The sequence below is a fragment of the Oryctolagus cuniculus genome, chromosome X (assembly GCF_051225735.1).
Source record: "Oryctolagus cuniculus isolate XC-2025 breed Fujian yellow rabbit chromosome X, ASM5122573v1, whole genome shotgun sequence".
Classification (NCBI taxonomy): domain Eukaryota; kingdom Metazoa; phylum Chordata; class Mammalia; order Lagomorpha; family Leporidae; genus Oryctolagus; species Oryctolagus cuniculus.
This window is the reverse complement of record NC_142888.1, coordinates 44,338,494-44,361,106: the sequence shown is the minus strand read 5'-3', so window position 1 is coordinate 44,361,106 and position 22,613 is coordinate 44,338,494. Positions and strand designations below refer to the sequence as shown.

Below are 22,613 nucleotides of genomic sequence, written 5' to 3'. Positions count from 1 at the left end.
CTAAATAATCTGTAAGGTAATATAGAAAAATATTTAGGGCCCGGTGCTGTGGCATAGTGGGCTAAGCCTCTGCCTAGAGTGCTGGCATCCCATATGGGCGCTGGTTCGAGTCCTTGCTATTCCGCTTCTGATCTGCCTCCCTGCTGATGGCTTGGGAAAGCAGTGGAAGATGGGCCAAGTCCTTGGGCCCCTGCACCCATATGAGAGACCCAGAAGAAACTCTTGGCTCGTGGCTTCAGATTGGACCAGCTCAGCCATTGCAGACATTTGGGGAGTGAACCAGCAGATGGAAGATCTCTCCCTCTGTCTCTCCCTCTCTCTCTCTCTGTAACTCTACCTCCAAATAAATAAATAAAAATCTTTCAAGGAAAGAATAGTTTAAAAAAAAAGAATCCTGGTAATAAGGATGAGAGATGAATAAAAATTAACAATGTGGAGAAGGAATAGTAGAAGAAGTATTCTAAGTAGAGGAAATAACATATTCTTGGTAGATAGAAACCTGAAAGGGAATGGCACATGCAGAAAGCACAAATTGTTAAAGTATGGTAGGAGGCTGGTGCCGCGGCTCACTAGGCTAATCCTCCGCCTTGCGGCGCCAGCACACCGGGTTCTAGTCTCGGTCGGGGCGCCGGATTCTGTCCTAGTTGCCCCTCTTCCAGGCCAGCTCTCTGCTGTGGCCCGAGAGTGCAGTGGAGGATGGCCCAAGTACTTGGGCCCTGCACCCCATGGGAGACCAGGATAAGACCTGGCTCCTGCCATCGGATCAGCGCGGTGCGCTGGCCGCAGCGTGCCGGCCACAAAGGTCATTGGAGGGTGAACCAACGGCAAAAGGAAGACCTTTCTGTCTCTCTGTCTCTCTCTCTCACTGTCCACTCTGCCTGTCAAAATAAATAAATAAATAAATAAAATAAAGTATGGTAGGAGAGGTAGGCTGGAAACAGATGACCAACTGAAGAGTTTGGATTTTATCTTGCATCTATGAGTATTTTAGGCAAGGGAATGTTAATTATGTTTATATTAAAAATAACTCTAGTAACAATGTGGATGTTAACTTGGGTGGGTTAATTGGATAGGATGTTTAGCACAGATTCAGAAGATCAAGTAGGAATCCAATATAATTACAATAATGTAGGCTAGGAGAAAATAAGGGCTAAACTTAAAGGCTGAGATGACAAATATTATAGATATGTATATTTTTAAAGATTTATTAATTTTTTGAAAGTCAGAGTTACACAGAGAAGGAGAGACAGAGAGAGAGAAAGAGAGAGAGAGAGAGAGAGGTTTTCCATCCGCTGGTTCACTCCCCAGTTGGCTGCACGGCCAGAGCTGTGCTGATCCGAAGTCAGGAGCCAGGAGCTTCTTCTAGGTCTCTCGTGAGGATGCAGGGACCCAAGGACTTGGGCCATCTTCTACTGCTTTCCAGGCCATAGCAGAGAGCTGAATTGGAAGTGGAGCAGCGGGGACTCAAACCAGCACCCATATGCAGGCGGCAGCCTTACCTGCTACACCACAACACCGGCCCCATAGATACATTTTTAAAAGGTACATATACATATATACGTGCATGCAAACACATACACATTTAAAAGGTGAAACTATAGGATTTGGGGACCAATTAAATATATGAAGTGAGGGATAGATGGGTCTAAGATAATTCTCAAGCTTTTTTCTTAAGAGCAGAGTGGATGATATGATTTAGCAAGGTAAGAAAGAAACAAGATTTGGGGAAAAACAGGATGAGTTCCATTTCGGATATGTTGATTTTGACAGGAGTATGTAATACACACATTGAAATGTTTGGTAAGTGTGTAGATTTGAGACAGACCTAAGATAAAGACATTAATTGAGGAGTCACTAAATCAGGAGGGTACGAGTTACTGTAGATAAGGTCAGCTAGGGAATATAAAATGAGAATGTGCAAGGATTCAGAACTGAGTACAGTTATTTCAGAAATGAATGTAGTGGCCAGAGAGGCAAGGATAAATGCAAGAACTAATGATTTCACGGAAAGCAAAGGAAGATGTTTTTTGAAGAGGAAGTGGTTAATATCCACAATCATGACAAAGATCAATGGCAGAAAAATGTCAACGGCCTTGGCTGTAATGAAGTCATTAGTCACCTTACTAAGAGTCTTTTTGTATCTAGAGATAGAGAATAAATTACAAAACACAAAAAATTAAGAAGTGAATGAAGGGAAGACCAGCACAGAGCTCCCTTTCAAGAAGCTTGGCTTTAAGAATGAGAGAGGATGACAGTTAAATGGAAAGTTATGAGTTTTGTTTTGCTTTCTTTGGAGACAGAAACTAGATACTGATTGAAAAATTAAAAAAAAGAAAAATTTGACTTAGAGGAGGTATAAATTTAGGATGTTTAAGGGTCAGAAAAGAAATTAGAAAATAATTGAATATCTAAATATTGTTATATTCACAATGGTGTTATTTTGAGTTAGGCAATTTCCCCTTGTACATATATTAAGTACTTATTATTTGAAATAATTATGTTCTATAAAGTTGTCACAAACACTGAATTGGTGAAATCTGAACTATTGTTCCTTGAGAAAATATGCTATAAGTTTCCTACAAGTATCTGGTTGCAACATTTTCATTAGTCAGCCAATACATATTTTTGTTTCATGTGTGAAGATACATAATTTATAATTGATTTCTGGGACTACCAAGATGGCTGAATAAGGTGTAGTCACTCTAACTTCAGCTGCTCTGGAATATGAAAAGAACAAAATAAGGATCATGTTTCCAAGGTCTGACTAACAGAAATTTTCTGCAAAGAAGTGAAAAAAAAAAAAAAAAAAAAAAAAAAAAAACGATAACTCCATGGGATAAGAGAAGTGAAGACGAAGACACTGCTGCAGCCAGGTACACTGCGCAACCAGCTGTGGGCCATTTTACTAAAGTTAAGGCAAGAAAAAATCACCGCTCACAGTTTTAGCTAAGAGGGAATTTCACAGCCACCAGTGACTTTTATTTCAGCCTGGGGCGCTGATTGGGGTCTGAACAACTGCCAGGCTTGGAGCAGAGAAGCCACCTTGCTTCGCTCCCCTCCCCAACTCCAACAAAGCGCCATACTTGTCAGTGAGCCATTGGGCAGTGTGTCTCTGTTTTTCTCCTACCAGCAACAAAGTCAGTGTCAAGAGGAGATACCATCTCCTTAGAGAGAAGTGAGAGGAGTCTGTGGCAACCCATGTCACTGCTGATATTGCCCGAGGGAGAACCTTGTGGTCAATACTAACTTTGAGTCTGGCCTGAAGTGCTATCAGTTAGTCAGGGTGCCCACCTAACCCAATGAAGGAAGAGAACATTGCCTGTTTCCCACCCTCCCTATAAGGGTTCCTAGTGAATAGCAGGGAGGAGGCACCATATTGATAAGGTGATTACAGGTTGCCACAGCTCAGTTCTGCACAACTAAGGAATTTTATCTGAGGGATAAAGCCGTGATCTCTACTTTGAGTCTTGCCTGGAGGGCTGCCAAGAAGTGGGGGGCCAACTTAAACCTGTGAGACGCTCCCCTCCCTTCATTCTATCACTGTCAGATATACTCAAACTGCCAAGGTGGAACACCAAAAAGCAAAAGGCTCTTGGAATGCCTTGGCTCTCTCCATGGATGAAGCAGGCTCATGGTGCCGAGAGTGGATTTCCTGCTGTCTATCACTATGGGAACCCTGTACACTCTGACTGTGGGAACTCTGTGGCTGCATGATAGGGCATGGGTTGTAGCTGGGTCTCTGGGCCATCACTGAGTCTAGTTTCAGAGGCTCAGAGTTCCCTCAGTGCTTCGGGTAGGTCATTGCAGAGGGTTCTGTGCTCACACTGAGGACCACACAGGCCCTTTGTTTGGTTCATATGCCTATATGGGTGGGGTGTGTAGCCACTGTGGACTCACCCTCAGCACTGATCACTTTGGCAGAGAGGAGGTGAGGCAATGATCACAGTATCAATCATACCCTCTTCCCTGCTAACACTAGAGATCAACCATGCCCAATGTGGGTGTCACTCTGGACTCTTGCACCACTCCTAAGCACTGACTGGAGCCTCCCAGGCCCCACCCTGCACACACCTCTGGATATCCACTGATAGCAGACTCTCCACTAAGTCACAGAGGCGTATTTCAAACGTAAACACCATCAGAAGAAAAAATCAACAAGTGGTTCCACAAAGGTCTAAAAATAAATGTAGAAATACAAAAAACATGAACAAGGAAGACAATATGCCTTCCCCTAAGAAACACAATAACTCTTCAATATTAAAATGTGAAGACAAAGATATTGATGAAATGCCTGAAGAGAAATTCAAAAGATTGATCATAAGATTATTCAAAAACAATGAGAGGCAAATTCATAAATAAAAAAATCCATACATGGGAAATCAAACTGAAATATTAGAAATGAAAAATTCAATATGTCAAATAAAAAATACAGTGGAAAACCTTAACAACAGACTTAGTGAGGCAGAACAAATAATATCCAAGCTAGAAAGCAACAGATCTTTGGAAATATCTCTGTCAGAGGAAAAAAAAGATTAAGAAATTAGAAACATTAATTTTTGAGATTTATGGGATACTATGGGTCTTGGGAGCTCCTGAAGGTGTGGAAAAAGAGAATGGATTAGAAGGTCCATTCAATGATATAATAGCAGAAAACTTCCCTAATTAGTGGAAAGAGAGGGTATCTGAATACAGAAAGCACATAGAACCCCTAATAGACCTCATCAGAAAAGATCTACACCACTACGTATTATATTCAAACTTTCAACAGTAAAACATAAAAATTCTAAAATGTGTATGAGAGGAATGCTAGATTACCTTCAGCAGAATTCCAATTACACTGACAATTGAATTCTACTCAGATATCCTATAGGCTAGGAGATAATGGAGAGACATAGTCTAATTCCTAAAAGAAAAAAAATGCCAACCCAGAATACTGCACCAAGCAAAGCTCTCATTTATAAATGAAGGTGAAATAAAGACCTTGCAAAACAAACACAAATTGAAAGAATTTTTCATTACTCATCCAACCTTAAAAATGATACTTAAGGATGTGCTGCACACAGAAACAGAGAATGATAGTCATCATTATGAAAGAATGTGAAGGCAGAAGATCTTGTAGCAAAAATACAAAGGAACACCAAAGCAAACAATAGGAATATTTATGGAAAAATGGCATGATCATTACTTATCAATATTAATATTGAATATAAATGGCCTAAATTCTGTAATAAAAAGATACAGTGTGTTTGAATGGATTAAAAACAAGACCCATCTATTTTTTTTTGTCTGCAAGAGACACACCTTACCAACAAAGACACACACAGACTAAAAATGAGGATGGAAAAGGATATTCCATGGTAACAGAAACCAAAAAGGAAGGAGTAGCCATCCTGATATCAGACAAAATAGACTTTAACACAAAAAATGTTAAAAGAGACAAACCAAAGCACTATGTAATTATTTAAGGAGTCAATTCGTTAGGACTATTTAGCTACCATAAATGTGTATGCATCCAATGCCAGGTCCACTGGCTATTTAAAACAAACATTAATGGATCTAAAGGGAGACAAGGACTCCAAAACAATAGTAATGGGGGATTTCAACACCCCATTTTCATCATTGGACAGATCAACTAGATGGAAAATCAACAAAGAAGCAACAGAGCTAATCTACATTATGGACCAAATGGACCTAACTGATATATACAGAACATTTCATCCCACAGTTGAATAATACACATTATTTTCATCAGTACAAGGAACTTTCTCTAGGATAGACCATATGCTAGACTATAAAGTAATTCTCAACAACATAAAAAATTGAAATCATGCCATGAATATTTTCAGACCCAAATGAAATGTAGCTGGAAATGAACAACTTAAGAAACTCTAGAAAAAATGAAAACACATGGAGACAGACCAACATGCACACAAATAAACTTACATTTTAATTGTAAAGAGTAATAATAAAATTGATTCCTTAATTCCTAACTTACAGTTAACACTGTGACTCATGCTTGAAGGAAGCTCATCTAACACATGTGTTTTCTTCACATTGCACATCACAACTTTTTGCACTGAGAAACTCTAGACAGTGAGTTGGCACTATGCTTTGGGAATCATTTTAAACAGCAAAATTTTAATAAAAAGCACAAAAGGGGGAAACATTTCTGTAGATGATGAAAAGGAAGTTAGTTTATTGTGTGAAAGCTGAAACAAGAAGGCAGAGCATTGCATTATTGAACCTCAACTAGGAGTGTGTGTTGATCAATTTAACAGTCATGTCTGCAAATAACTACCAAAGTCCCACAAGTATTGATCTGTGATTATAAATAAATTTGAGAGAGGAGATGAATTTGCAAATACAGAATCTGTGAATAATAAAAATCTACTATATGTTCAAATAATTCAGGGATAACATGGGGGAGGGAGCCAAATCATGCTTTCTGTTCATCCCCTGAGTATATTTTTAAAATGGGTCACTTTTTAAACTGCATTGGTTATTTTGTTGTTGTTGAGCTTTTTAAGTTGCTGATATATTTGGGATATTAATCCTTTGTCATATAGGTTGTTTGAAAATATTTTTCCAATTCTCTTGCATGTCTCTGTACTTTATTGATAATTTCCTTTGCTATATAGAAGCTTCTGAGTTTGATATAGTCAATTTGTTTAATTTGTTTTGTTGCCTGTGCTTTGGGGGTCCTAAGAAGTTGTTCCCCACATCAGTGTCTTCTTTATATTTTCTTCCAGCAACTTCATAGTCTCAATTCTTAAATTTAGGACTTTGATTCATCTTGAGTTGATTTTTGTATATGGTGAGAGATTGTATATGGATCTGATTTCATTCTTCTACATATATAAATCCAATTTTGCCAGCATCATATGTTGAAGAGATTACTCTTCATTTGCTGTATGGTCTGAGCACTTTTGTGGAAAAGCAATTGGCTGTATGAATGTGAATTAATTTCTGGGCTCTCTATTCTGTTCCATTGATCTATGTATCAATTTTTATGTCAGTACCAAGCTCTGTTTTAATTACTACTAGCTTTATAGTATGCTTTGAAATCAGGTATTTTGATGCCTCCTTCTTGGTTTTTCTTGCTCAGGATTGCTTTGGCTATTCTGAGTCTTTTGTGAGTCCGTATATATTTTAGGATTGTTTTTTCTAACTCTGTAAAGAATGCCATTGGTATTTTAGTAGGGATTCTATTGAATGTATAAATTGATTTACATAGTTTAGGCAGTTTAATATTGATTCTTCTGGTCAATGGGCAAGGAATATCTTTGCATTTTATATGTGTCTTTGAAAATTTCTTTCATTATCTTTGATAATTTTCATCATAGAGATCTTATACTTTTTGGTTAAATTTATTCCTAAATATTTGCTTTTAATTGGCTTTTATGAATGGGATGCCCCTTTTTTATCTTTTATTTAATGAATATAAATTTCCAAAGTACGACTCATGGGTTACAATGGCTTCCCCCCCCCATACCGTCCCTCCCACCCACAACCCTCCCCTTTCCCACTCCCTCTCCCCTTCCATTCACATCAAGATTCATTTTCGATTATCTTAATATACAGAAGGGTATCCCCTTTTTGATTTCTCTTTCTGTGAATTCATCATTACCATACAAAAAGCTACTATTTAAAATATTTTTATTTATAGAATATGAACAAATTTCATGTATTTCATATAAACAGATTTAGGAGTAGAGTGATGCTTCCCATCCTACTCTCCTTGCCCCGCCATGTTCCTATCCTTTTTCCTCCTTTCTTTCTTATTCTTTCTTCTAATTTTTACATTGACATATTTTCACTTCCTGTCATTCGGTTTATCAGTTTTAACAGCTTTTTGGTGGAGTGTTTATGTTTTTCTGTGTACAACATCATGTTGTCTTCAAACATGGATAATCTAACTTCCTCTTTTCCAATTTTGATGCCTTTTATTTCTTTTTCCTCCTTAATTGTTCTTGCTAAAACTTCCAGTATTGCATTGAATAAAGAGTGGTGAAAGTGGACATTCTTGTCTTGTCATAGATCTGAGAAGAAACATTTTTAGTTTCTCCCCATTCAGTATGATGTTGGCTGATGGTTTGTGATATATAGCCTTTATAATTTTGAAGAGTGTTCTTTCTATACCTAATTTGTGGAGGCTTTTTTTAATCATGAAAAGGTATTGAATCTTATCAAATTATTTCTCTGCATCTATTAACATGACCATATAGTTTTTATTCTTCGACTTATTGATGTGATTTATGATATTGTAGATTTGCAAATGTTGAACCATGTTTACACTTCTGGGATAAGTCCCACTTCATTGTGATTTATGATCTTTTTGATGTGGTTTTGGATTCGATTTCATAGTATTTTGTAAAGAATCGTTGCATCTATGTTTATTAAGGATATAAGTCTACAGTTTTCTTTTCATGTTGTGTCTTTACTTGGTTTCAGTATCAAATTAATGCTAGCCTCATAAAGAATTTGGCAGGATTCCATCAATATTTTGGAATGGTTTGAAGAGTATTGGAGTTACTTCCTCTTGAAATGTTTTGTAGAATTCAATAGTAAATTCATGAGGTTCTGTACTTTTCCTTGAGGGAAGGCTTTTGATTATTGCTTCAATCACATTGCTTGTTATGTGTCTGTTAAGATTGTCTATATATTCTTGATTTAATCCTGGTTATTATATGAATCCAGGTATTTATCCATTTAATGGAAGTTTTCCAGTTTATTAGCATATAGTTCTTCATAATATTTTCTTATGATCCTTTGTATTTTGATGATATCAGTTGTAATGTCTCTTTTCTATCTCAAGTTTTATTTGAGATTTTTCTCTGTTTTTGTTAGTCTAGCTAGAGGTTTTTCTATTTTATTTATCTTCTCAACAAACTAACTTTTTGTTTTGTTGATCTTTTGTATTTTTTTTTTATTTCTGATCTGATACTTATTATTTATCCCCTCCTATTGATTTTGGGTTTGGCTTGTTCTTGTTTTTCTAAGTCTTCAAGATTCATCATTAGATCTTTAATTTGAGACATTTCTCTTTTTTAAATGTGAGCACTTACTGCTATAAACTTCCCTAGTAATACTGCTTTTGCTGTATCCCACAGATTTTTATATGTTGTGTTTTCATTTTCACTTATTTCAAAAAAGTTTTTGATTTCCTTTTTTAATCTACAATTAACCATTGATCATTCAACAGCATACTGTTTAATGTCCAAGTATTTATGAGTATTCCATGTTCTTCTTGTTGATTATTTCTAGTTTTATTCATTTATGGTCTGAGAAGATGCATGGTATGATTTCAATCTTTATAAATTCCATGGGACTTGATTTGTGGCCAGATGTTTTCTAACCTGGAACATGTTCCATGTGCTGATGAGAAGAATGTGTATTTTGTGGCTGTTTGGTGGAATGTCTTAGGTTCATTTGCTCAATAGTATGTTTCAACCCCGATGTATCTTTATTGATTTTTGTCCGCATTAACTGTCCATTGATAAGATTGGGATATTGAAGTCACCCACAGTTGTTGCCCACTATTATTGTATTGGAGTCTACTTCTCCCTTTAGGTCTAAATTTATTTTCCATATATATCTGTGTGATATTGTGTTGGGTACATATATTTTTATGATTGCTATTTCTTCATGTTGAATTAAATCTTTCATCAATACGGCCACGCCTGTTCACTTGGTTTCTTTTTGCCTGGTATATCTTTCTCTAATCCTTCACTTTCAGTCTGCGTGTATTTTGTTTATAAAGTGAATTTCTTGTAGGGAGCATATAGTGGGGTCCTGTTTTTTTTTTCTTTTTTATTCATTTAACCTAAGTCTTTTGGCTGGTGAATTTAATCCATTTACATTCATGGTTAATATTGATAGATAAGAACTGAGGTCTGTCATTTTTTTGGGACAGGCAGAGTGGACAGTGAGAGAGACAGAGAGAGACAGAGAGAAAGGTCTTCCTTTTGCCATTGGGTCACCCTCCAATGGCCGCCCCGGCCGGCGTGCTACGGCTGGCGCACCGCACTGATCCGAAGCCAGGAGCCAGGTGCTTCTCCTGGTCTCCCATGCGGGTGCAGGGCCCAAGCACTTGGGCCATCCTCCATTGTACTCCCGGGCCACAGCAGAGAGCTGGCCTGGAAGAGGGGCAACCGGGACAGAATCCTGTGTGCCGGCACCACAGGTAGAGGATTAGCCTATTGAGCCGTGGCGCTGGCCTGTCATTTTGTTGATTGGATAATGAATGTACCTGCTCTGTTGGTGAATTTGGTGGTATCATGTGTTCATGATGTTTACTAATAAGACAATCTTAACAATCCAGTTGTGAAATGGGTAAAGGACTTCAATAGACAGTTCTCAGAAGAAAAAATACAAATGGCTAACAACTATGTCAAAAAAATGTTCAACATCACTAGCCATCAGGGAAATGCAAATCAAAACCACAATGAGGTTTCACCTCACCCTTGTCAGAATGACTAAAATCCATAACACAGAGAGTAACAAATGATGGCGAGGATGTGGACAAAGGGGAACACTTAGATATGATTGCTGGGAATAGTGAAGCCATTGTGGAAACCAGCGTGGATATTTTTTTAAAAAGATTTTATTTATTTATTTGGGAGGTAGAGTTACAGACAGTGAGAGGGGGAAATAGAAAGAAAGGTCTTCCTTCCATTGGTTCACTCCTCAGATGGCCACAACAGTCAGAGCTACACCAATCTGAAGCCAGGAGCCAGGTGCCTCCTCCCGGTCTCTCATGTGGATGCAGGGGCCCAAGCACTTGGGCCATCTTCTACTGCTCTCCCAGGCCATAGTGGAGAACTGATTGGAAGAGGGGCAGCTGGGACTAGAACCGGTGCCCATATGGAATGCCAGTGCCGCAAGTGGAGGATTAACATACTGTGCCAAGGAGCCAGCCCCAAGTGTGGAGATTTCTTTAAAAAAAAAAAAAAACTACAAATAGACTTGCCATATGATCCACCAATCCCACTAGTGGGTATTTACCCAAAAGACTTGAACACAATGTATCAAAGAGATATCTATAGCACCATACTCATAGCAGCACTGTGAACAATAGCCAAAATTTGGAACCAACCAAAGTCTTCATCATCAGATGAATGGATAAAGAGAACCTGGTATATATACATAATGTAGTATTATTAAGCTATAAAAAGAATGAAAATCTACCATTTGCTGCTAAATCACACATTTGAAGCATATCATGTTGATTGAAGTAAGCCAGGCACATAAAGACAAATACCACATGTTTTCTCTTATATGTGGCAGCTAAAATTTAAAAAAAGAATAAAGTAATATCTGTGTATACCAGTTTTGCTGCAAATATAGTTTTGTAAAACTTGTTTCATACCTTTGTGAAACCAATGCTTAAGGATGTTATACTACTATTGTTTTAAAGATCTGTGATTACTTTAAAATTTACTGTATTTGGGTGAAATGATCATTTTTCCATTCAATTATTGTTTATAGCCACTTTCTATATTCCCATTAAACTGGGATCTTTTTGCTTTTTATTTGTTAAACTTTTTATTCAGTGAGGTATTAAGCCTTTTTACTGTAATGTGAGTTTAAAATAGGTTATCTCAAAAACTAAAAAAAGAAAAAGAAGGAAAGGGAGAAGGAAAGAGGGTGAGAGGAAGAGAGAGGGAGGGAGGAAGGGAGTATCATTAAGTTCTTGGAATTGCATCTACAAAGCACATTGAATCTGCTAAAAACTAACTAAAAATTTAAAAAGGTCCCTGAAAAAAGAAATCAAGATAAAACTATTTACACTATACCCAAAAATTATATTCAGAATCAAGTTAGAACCTCACCCATGGGAAGATCTTATTTTAAAAAGTGTGGGCTGGCACCGTGGCTCACTAGGTTAATCCTCTGCCTGTGGCGCCGGCACACTGGGTTCTAGTCCCGGTCGGGGAGTCGGATTCTGTCCCGGTTGTTCCTCTTCCAGTCCAGCTCTCTGCTGTGGCTCGGGAGTGCAGTGGAGGATGGTCCAAGTGCTTGGGCTCTGCACCCCATGGGAGACCAGGAGAAGCACCTGGTTCCTGGCTTCGGATCAGCGCAGTGCGCCGGCTGCAGCACGCTGGCCACAGCGGCCATTGGGGGGTGAACTAACGGAAAAGGAAGACCTTTTTCTCTGTCTCTCTCTCTCTCACTGTCCATTCTGCCTGTCAAAAAAAAGTGTGATAAATGGTACTTATTTCTAGCCTCAAAATATTTAGATAGCTAGAATCTCCAAGATTGTCTAAAATTACAGTTATTAGATTTTTGAAAAATTGACACTAAATGTAATCATGTTTGTAACTCAATTTCGTAAATATTCCTTTTACAAATCAGAGTGGATGATTTTTTTTTCTTTTTTCTTTTTTTTTGACAGGCAGAGTTATACAGTGAGATAAAGAGAGAGAGAGAGACAGAGAGAAAGGTCTTCCTTTTTCCGTTGGTTCACCCCCCAAATGGCTGCTACAGCTGGTGCGCTGTAGCTGGTGCGCTGCGCTGATCCGAAGGCAGGAGCCAGGTGCTTCCTCCTGGTCTCCCATGCGGGTGCAGGGCCCAAGCACTTGGACCATCCTCCACTGCACTCCCGAGCCACAGCAGAGAGCTGGACTGGAAGAGGAACAACCGGGACAGAATCCGGTGCTCCAACCAGGACTGGAACCTGGTGTGTCAGCGCCGCTGTTGGAGGATTAGCCTAGTGAGCTGTGGCGCCAGCCGCTAGATGATTTTTTAAAAGCAGTGGAAAGAACAGGCCATCAAAGAAGGAGGTACCTTTCTCTGAAGGGAGGAGAGAACTTCCACTTTGACTATGACCTTGTCTAAATAAGATTGGAGTCGGTCAACTCAAAAGGCTTCCAGAGCCTTGGCAGCTCATGACAAGAGCCTCGGGTGATTACTGATGCCATAAACAAGAGTGTCAATTGTGAAGTCAACAACAGGAGTCACTGCGCACTTACTCCCCATGTAGGATCTCTGTCCTTAATGTGTTGTACTATGTGAATCAACAGTATAACTAGTACTCAAACAGTACTTTACACTTTGTGTTTCCGTGAAGGTGCAAACTGTGGAAATTTTTACTTGGTATATACTAAATTGATCTTCTGTTTATAAAGATAATTGAAAATGAATCTTGATGTGAACAGGATGAGAGAGGGAGCGGGAGATGGGAGGGAGGTTATGGGGGTGAAAAAACCACTGTAATCCAAAAGCTTTACTTTGGAAATTTATATTTATTAAATAAAAGTTAGCTGGCACTACAGCTCAATAGGCTAATCCTCCACCTGCACCACTGGCACACCGGGTTCTAGTCCCGGTCGGGGAGCCGGATTCTGTCCCAGTTACCCCTCTTCCAGGCCAGCTCTCTGCTGTGGCCCGGGAGTGCAGTGGAGGATGGCCCAAGTGCTTGGGCCCTGCACCCGCATGGGAGACCAGGAGAAGCACCTGGCTCCTGCCTTCGGATCAGCGTGGTGTGCCAGCCGCAGTGGCCATTGGAGGGTGACCCAATGGCAAAAGGAAGACCTTTCTCTCTTTCTCTCTCTCTCTCACTGTCCACTCTGCCTGTCAAAAAAAAATAAAGATTTAAATAAAAGTTAAAACATTTTAAAAAATAAATAGCCAAAAAGTACATCATATATACTTAAGTGATTTGTTTTTATTTCATATTAATTTCCACCTATTTTCAGAGAAGTGAATTTCATTATCTTGTTGCCAAAGCTAATTTAGGCTAATAATTATAAGAACTTTGGAAAGTGATAAAACTTAGATTCAACAGGTTCATCCCAGTAGAATAATTTGCCATGCTATTTGAGAATAATTACTACCAAATACAACCAAATTGAACAAAATAATAATCAATTTTCTAATATCTTCATTACAAATGTATTATTTTCCATATAAAGTTTTTAATTAGTCCAAATAGTCCTTTCAGCTAGATTAGGAAAAGAAAAAAAAACTTTATTTTGTGAATTCATAAATAATCTCTTAATTTAAAAGAAATATAAAGTAAGACATTTCTCTATATTTATAGAAAATGTGATTTACCAAAAAACTAGAGCATTACATGATCATTCTCTAATGAATTAAAGAATTTAAATGACTTCTTTTTAATTTAATAAATGTGAATTTACAAAGTGCAACTTCTGTATTGTTGTGGCTTCCCCCCCAACCTCCCTCCCTCCCGCGGCCCTCCCCTCTCCCATTCCCTCTCCCATCCCGCCCTTAATCGAGTTTCATTTTCAATCACCTTCATATACAGAAGATCAACTTAGTATATACTAAGCAAGGATTTCAACAGGCTGCACTCACACAACCGCACAAGGTATAGGGTATTGTTCGACTAGTAGTGTTGTTTTTAAGTTTCATAGTAGAACACATTAAGGACAGAGATCCTACATGGGGAGCATGTACCCAGTGACTGCCGTTGTTGATTTAACAATTGGAACTCTTATTTATGACATCAGCAATCACCCTAGGCTCTTGCTATGAGCTGTCTAGGCTATGGAAGCCCCTTGAGTTCACCAACTCTGAACTTGTTTAGTCAAGGCCATATCTCCCTTCGGAGAAAGGCGCCTCCCTCCTTGATGGCCTGTTCCTTCCGCTGGGGTCTTCTATCATTTTACCCAATTTATTTATTTCTTTCTTTTTTTAAAAATTTATTTTACTTATTTGAAAGTCAGAGTTACACAGAGAGAGGAGAGGCAGAGAGAGAGAGAGAGAGGTCTTCCATCTGCTGGTTTACTCCCCAATTGGCTGCAATGGCTGGAGCTGCGCCAATCCGTAGTTAGGAGCCAGGAGCTTCTTCCGGGTCTCCCATGTGGGTGCAGGGCCCCAAGAACTTGGACCATCTTCCACTGCTTTCCCTGGTCACAGCATAGAGCTGGATCTGAAGTGGAGCAGGTAGGTCTTGAACCGGCGCCCGTGTATGATGCCAGCACTCCAGGCTGGGACGATAACCCACTAAGCCACAGTGCTGGCTTCCAATTAATTTCTTTCTTTATCATCATCCACATTTCCTGATCAACTCACCAGTAAGTTGAATGCCATGTCACACATAACTCATCTTTAACAATTAATGTTTGAGCTTTGAATAATATAGTATTAAGAAAATAAACTGGAGCTATGTAACCATGCACCATTTGTGAAACCTGTTTTAATAGATTACATGAATGTATTAAGTACTATGTTCTTAGAAACACCTGTTTCTTTGTGAAAGGTAGCATACTAAGTTCTAGTAAGAACCACCTACAAGTAATTCTAAAAATATGAGATTTTTATTTTCTAACCAAATACTCATTGAAGCTGTGAAGAAAATGAAAACAAAAGCCAGCTTATAAAAGGCTGTATACTGGCTCAGCACCAGCTGTTTTCAGGCATTTGGAAAGTGAATCGGTGGATGGAAAATCAGTATCCCTGTGTTTCTCCCTTTCTCTGTTGTTCTTTCAATTAAATAAACAAATCCTTTTATAAAAAGACAAAAAACAAAAGACTCTATAGAAACTCTAGGTTCTAATCAATTCAGAAATAACATAAAATAATAAAACTAAATAATTTGTAGACACACTGTACACTTTTCACATAAATTCATTCTTATAAATATATGAAAATATGTAAATATGTACTTATGATTTCAGAGTATCTCTGGTATTTTATGTTGTTTTTTTTAATAAAAAAGATTATTTATTTGAAAAGCAAAGTTACAGAGAGAGAGAGAGAAAGAGATCTATTCACTACCCAAATGGTTGCAATGGCTGAGGTTGGGCCAGGTTGAAGCCAGGAGTCAGGAGCATTTTCCGGGTCTCTCACCTGGGGGGCTAGGGCTCAAGTACTAGGCCATTTTCCACTTTTTTCTCAGGCACATTAGCAGGGAGCTGGATTGGAAGTGGAGCAGATGGGACCCAATGTATGCTCATATGGGATCCCAGTGTTGCATACAGCCACAGGATTCTCTAATTCTAACCCTAACCCTCAGTATGTTAATGTCTTACAATTTGGCCTTAAAGAATTTTCTTAATCCCTCTCTACTAAGTTTCTCCATTTTAAAAAATCCAAACAACACAATAATACATTTACATACTTCACGAAGACGGTTCTTTTAGAAATCCTTTAGAACATGATAATTTAAAGGAAGAATGGAGTGGGTTGATATCTAATCCTATGAGAATGACAAATTCAAAACTTTGACAATTTATTTTTGTATTTGAGTAGTTTTTATAGCTTTTGAAAATAATTCCTTTGTATATCTTCAGTGAAGCATTTTATTTTATTTTTAAAGATTTATTTACTTATTTGAAAGGCAGAGTTTCAGAGAGGCAGAGAGAGATAGAGATAGAAAGAGAGATGAGGAGGGGTCTTCCATCTACTCGTTCACTCTCTAGATGGTCACAACGTCTGGAGCTGCCCTGATCCAAAGCCAGGAGCCAGGAGCTTCTTTCGGGTCTCCCACAAGGGTGCAGGGGACCAAGGACTTGGGCCATCTTTCACTGCTTTCCCAGGTCATGGCAGAGAGCTGGATGGGAAGTGCAGCCGGGACTCCAACTGGCGTCCATATGGGATGTTAGCACTGCAGGCGGCAGCTTTACCTGCTATGCCATAGCACCAGATCCAGTGAAACATTTTATCATATAGATATCTGTATATAATTCCTCTCCTACCATATTGTAAGCTCTTGAATGTAGGAATCTTAATCTCTTACATTAGTGTATGGCACAGATTAGGCAATCAACAAATGTTGAATTGTCTCAGGTTAAATATTACTATCTCAAATATCATTTTTACAAAAATTGAAGTTAAAAAGCCTGAGAAAGTTAAAAAGACTACCTGTAGATCTTGGCCATGAGTCCCTCATTAAGGTAGCAGTTGATACAAAATACTTAAAGAAACAATTGACATTTCAAAATGTTTATTAAGTGAATGAATGAATGATCTGGATAGTGTCATGGGGGATATGTAGAATACAATTTAATCTTTATCTTATTAGCAGTTTACAATACTGAACATTATATTGAAGTTTCCCCAGTGGTTGATCAAAATTAGCATCACTGATAGAGACAAATGGCCTTTGATTCCAGATTTAATACCCTGAGAACACATCCTCTATGCCTGCATTCTAGACAGTAATGTATACCTGAATCTAATCATGAGGAGATATCAAACAAACTCCAGATGAGGAGGAACACTTTATTAAAAAGGGCGACTGTACTTTTCAGAAATGTTAATGTCATGAAAAACAAATAATAGCAATGGCAAAATGCCTAGATTAAAGGGGGCTAAGGAGAAAGACAACTAAATGCCATTCCCGATCCCACACTGATTTCTTTATTGGAAGGGAGTAAAGTGCCATAAAACACAGTATTGAGTAAACCAGCAAAATTAGAATATGGATTAACGACTTTATAAAAGCTTAGATCAATATTAAATTTATTGAAGCTAAAATAAAAACCACTGTGATGGTGTAAGAGAGTGTCCCTATTCCTGGAAATCACACAGTGAAATATTTAGGAGTAAAGAGTGTTAGTGCATGTAACTTATTTTCAAGTGGGTCAGAGAAGTGTGTGTGTGTGTGTGTGTGTGTGTGTGTGAGAGAGTGAGAGAGAGAAAGAGAGCGTAAATGTTAAAACAGGGTAATGTGCAAAAGTGAGTCTGGATTAAAGGTATATAGGGTTTTTTTTTACTATTTTTATTCTCATAACTTTTTTGTAAGTTTGAAATTATTCATTTTAAAAGATTTATTTATTTATTTTGAAGTCAGAGTTACAGAGATAGAGGGACACACACACACACACACTCACACAGATACCTTTCATCCTCTGATTCACTATCCAAGTGGCTGCAATAGCCAGGCTGGTTCAGGATGAACCTGGGAGACTGGAACTCTGTCCAAGTCTCTCGCGTGGGTGCAGGGGTCCACACACTTGGTCCATCTCCCATTGCTTTTCCCAAGCCATTAACAGGGAGCTGGATCAGAAGTGGAGAAACTGGGGCAGCAACCAGTGCCTCTGTGGGATGCTGGTGTAACATGCAATGGCTTTACCTGCTACGCCACAATGCTGGTCCTGAAAAATGTTTAAAAACAATTTACTCAGTGGCCTTGGAGTACTAGTTCCCTCCATATTTTTAGCCTCGCAGTTGTCACATCTAGGAGAGACCCAGAAATATTAAATGATTTGTTCAAACTCAACTTTTTTTTTTTTCCTAAATGAATCTGGTGAGTGAAAGTAGGGGTCTTCTGTCTCAGTTCTAGGAACTGAATCCATGTGTAGTGTTGAAGAAAAAAATTCAAACAATTTAAATTTAGCAAGTTTATTTGAGCAAAGAGCGATACATTTATTGGGTAGCACAGTGAACCCATAGAGATTTCAGGGAGCTCTACTGGGGAGTGTGAACAAAGATCTTTCACAGGCTGAACATAGAAGCAAGGTAGAGAACGCACTTGATTGCCTACAACAAGGCATCTGATTAATTTAGTCATGATGTGATGCCATATTTGGCAGGATGTGGTGTTAGCTGCCTGTGATTGTCTGAGACCTGGATGCCTCTAATTTCTGGAACTCAGCTGTTTTACTGCAAAGGTAGGTTTTGGGCTTTTCATACACTAAGTTATGTTGTGGGTCACTAAGTAGGAACTCAGGGTATGGAGGCAACCTCAGTCGCTGCCATTGGAACTTTATTTCCTATTTTTAATTCATTCCCTTTCAACTTGTCTAGCTTAATTTCAGGCAGTAATTTACACTTAGAGAATTCCCTTAAAATTGATCTCTGTCAATGTTCTTCACAGTCACTTTCCAATCTTTGTTTCTTCCTATTGACTAATGATAGACCATGTCCCAAGACTCTTTGTTTCTAAGAGACTGAGGAGCATTCTAATTAAAAGAATACCATAAATATTACAATATGAGGACAGAGTGTTGAACACAGAGGAATGAAAGTATAATATAAACAATACCTCAAAAAGTTTTCATTGTTATAAGGTTATATTTTAGAAACATTGCTTTTTATATTAAAATAGTTTTATATTTTTGCATTCTTTCTATCTCTATGGCCTATATGACTTCTAGTTCCACATCTATTTAAAAGAAAAAGATCCCCAACTATTATGGATGTTTTCAGCTTGAAAAAATTAGAACAAAGGACACAAGCTATCCACCACGGATCTCTCTAGCCTTTAATATATCAAGCTTTATGTAGGGTATGAAATTGAGAAAGCAATCGGTATTTATTACTTTTTTATTAATGGAACATTTTAAAAGCCAAAATAATAGATGGAGACAGGATATTTAATTGTTGTAAGTAGCAAAAATGCATGAACAATGAGCTCTTTGCTGGTGGCCTTTCACTCTGCATACTAAGATTACAGTCTAGATAATTTCAAAATGGATATGCACAGCAATAGCTCTGGAGAATGTAGAGCAGCTTACCTGCCAACTAGGCATTTAAAGGAATGTTCCTAATACCTTCTTCAATAAAATAAAGCAATTGTTGGCATTAGGAGACCAGAAGACTGTTAAATTATATAATTACACACTTTGAGCAGATTAACAAAAGACAAATTCAAAGTAGAATCTGAACTTTTAGAGGACAAGGAATCCATAAACTCTATCATCTAAATAATATTAAAAATATTGCTGTTAGGGGCAGCATTGTGGTATAAGGAGTTAAGCCACAACATGCCTTGACAGCATCCCATATGATTGCCTGTTCGTGTCCTGGTTAACACTTTCAATCCAGCTCCCTGCTAATGTGCCTGGGAAAACCAGAGGAACACAGCCCAAGTGTTTGGGCCCCTGCAACCCACGTGGGACATTCAGATGAAGCTCCTGGCTTCTGGTTTGAACGGTGCAGTATTGGCCACGGCGGCCACTTGGGGAGTAAACAAGTGGATGGAAGTTTCTCTCTCTCTCTCTCTCTCTCTCCCTCCCCGCCCTCCCTCCCTATCTCTCTTTCTCTATCTCCCCTTTTTCTCTATAACTCTGATTTTCAAATAAATGAATACATCTTAAAAAATATTGCTGTCATTTCTCCTATTCTTTCTTCACACTACTGCAGTAACATTAGAAGATATACTTCAGAACAGAGGGTAGTAAAATGTTTCTGAAAAAAGTAAAATAATATTTCATGCTTTGTGGGTCATATTGCTTCTTTTACGACAACTCAGCTCTGGTTGCAGTGAGAAGTAGAATGAGCAATACATAAATCAATACATGGGCAGAGTTTATCTTGTAATAAAATTTAATTAGTAAAAACAGTCCGTGGATCGGATTTGGATGTGTTCTAGAAATTTTGTTGACCCATTATCCAGAACAAGTGTCATGGAATGATTGAAAGAAAACCATTAACAAAAATGCTCCAGAAAAATACCATATCTTAAAAGAAAAAAAATGTTATACTACTATTGTTTTAATAATCTGTGATTACTATAAAATTTACTGTTTATAGTTTAAATGGTCAATTTGCTTTTTCAAATTTTTTTATTATTTATTTGAAAGGCAGAGTTAGAGAGAGAGGGAGAGAAAGGTCTTCCATCTGCTGGTTCACTCCCCAAGTTGCCACAATGACCAGGGCTGGGCCAGGTGAAGCCAGGAGCCAGGAGCTTCATTGGGGTCTCCCACATGGATGGCAGGGGCCCAAACACTTGGGCCATGCTCCACTGCTTTTCCCAGGAGATTAACAAAGAGGTGGATCAGAAGTAGAGCATCCAGGACTCAACTAGCTCTCACATGGGATGCTGGTGTTGCAGGCGGCAGCTTTATCTGCTACGCCACAATGACAGTGCCAGTCATTTTTGCATTTGATTATTGTTTATAGCTATTGTCTGTATTCCCACTAAATTAGGGTCTTCTTGCTTTTTACTTGTTAAACTTCTCATTTGGTGAAGTATTAAACCTTTTTACTGTAATGAAAATTTAAAATATGTTATCTCAAAAACTAAAATAAAAAAAAAAGAGAGAACAGAAGAAGAAGGAAATAATGTGGATAGGTTGGGGGGAAGGAAGGAGAGAGGTAAGGAATTTCGTGTTTTTAGAATTGTATCTACAAAGCATGTTGAATCTGTTAATAACTAATTAAAAATTAAAAGAAAAAGAATAAAAAATTAAAAATATTCATTACTTATTTCTACACAGTGTTTATTCCTTGATATAATACATATCCCACAGTTTTTTTTTAATCCATTCACCAGTTGAAGAACATTTTGGTTAATTCTAGTTCTCAGTTGTTATAAATAAACTTGCTATGAACATTCATGTAGATTTTTGTATGAACACAGGTTTCCCCCTACTATAGAACAAATGTTCTAGAGTTTAGTTGCTGAATCACATGGTAAGTGAAGGTTTAGTTTTTAAAGGAACTACTAAACTCTTCCAGAGTGGAAAACACTTTACTGGTGTGAGCAAATCAGTTTCTCCTTATCCTCACTGGCAACTGGTATTTTTTTTAAGATTTTTTTTGAGTTGCAAATGTTTATTATCTTTGCTTTTGATATAATTTGGAAATTTAGAGTTTAATTTTTAGTAATGGTTCTGTTTCACAACTGGCTTGCAACAAAATTACTGAAAATCGAATCATTGGCTCTCCTGAGCCGGGACAAGCCAGCTCCAGCACACCGCGGCAGCCCATGAGCCTGGAGGATTTCGTGTCCACCCTAAGACATTGTCCAACAGCACAGCCTGGAAGCTGCTGCTTGCTGGGAGCTTTGTTACCACGTGTGGGAGGAAGTGGGACAGGAATCTCCAGGCAGGCTGCCCTGGAGGAACCAGTGCAGGGTGTGTGTGTGTATGACAGGTCCAGGAGGGGAAGCGGGGAGGGCGGGACCCACTCCCCAAGGAGGAAAAGGCTTCAATGTGGAGGGAAAGGCAGCTGAGGCAGAGACCGCCACTGCCTCTCCTCTGTTCTCAAGCTGAGTGGAGTGGGACAGATGCCTTTGATTGGCTGACCGATGTGCTTAGCGATGGGCCCACTCTTCTCTCTCCCAGGAATTCAGGACTCAGGAGAGAGGAGGGGCCTGGGCAGGAGTGGCAGAGCCAGGATAAACAAAGGACACAGGGAGGACCCTGAAGGGGGTGCAGACTGATGCAGAAGATGTGGGGGCGCTAGGCCATGTAGATAAAATGTCCGTTAGAGCAGAGAGGGGGCTGCTCCCTGCACGGCCCCTCAGCCCTTGCCAGGAATGGGAGGGTCAGGAGGAGGAGCATCCCTCAGAGGGTCCTACTGTGCCCTTCGTGCCATCAGCATCTCCCAGATGTTGTCCTCTGCTTCCTTAATGCTCCGCTCCAGGTAGGACTTTTTCTGTTCTAGGTCTTTAATTTTTTCTTCTGCTATTTTCTGTTTCTCTAACAGCTGATTGTGAATTACCTCCTTGAATTGAAGAATAAGCATTCTTCCTACGCCTTCATACATGTTAGTCTCATCTACCAAAGTCATAATTTCTGTATCTGTAAGGTGTGCACATGTTTTTTCGTTCTGTTCAGTTGCTCAATCTGTATGTCTGCAAGCTTCACTTTCTGTTGAGTGTCAATAACTTTGGCTTGAAGCTCTGTGAAGGCCTTCTTCAACTCTAGATCCACGGGGCCGCCATCTTGATGCACCCCTCTGCGCCTGCGCATTGG

At 38.7% G+C, this 22,613-nt stretch overlaps 1 pseudogene; it reads right to left on the bottom strand.

The window, feature by feature from the left end:
* Positions 1-21,512: 21,512 nt before the first annotated feature.
* On the bottom strand, positions 21,513-22,613 carry LOC100357095 (prefoldin subunit 1 pseudogene; annotated as a pseudogene).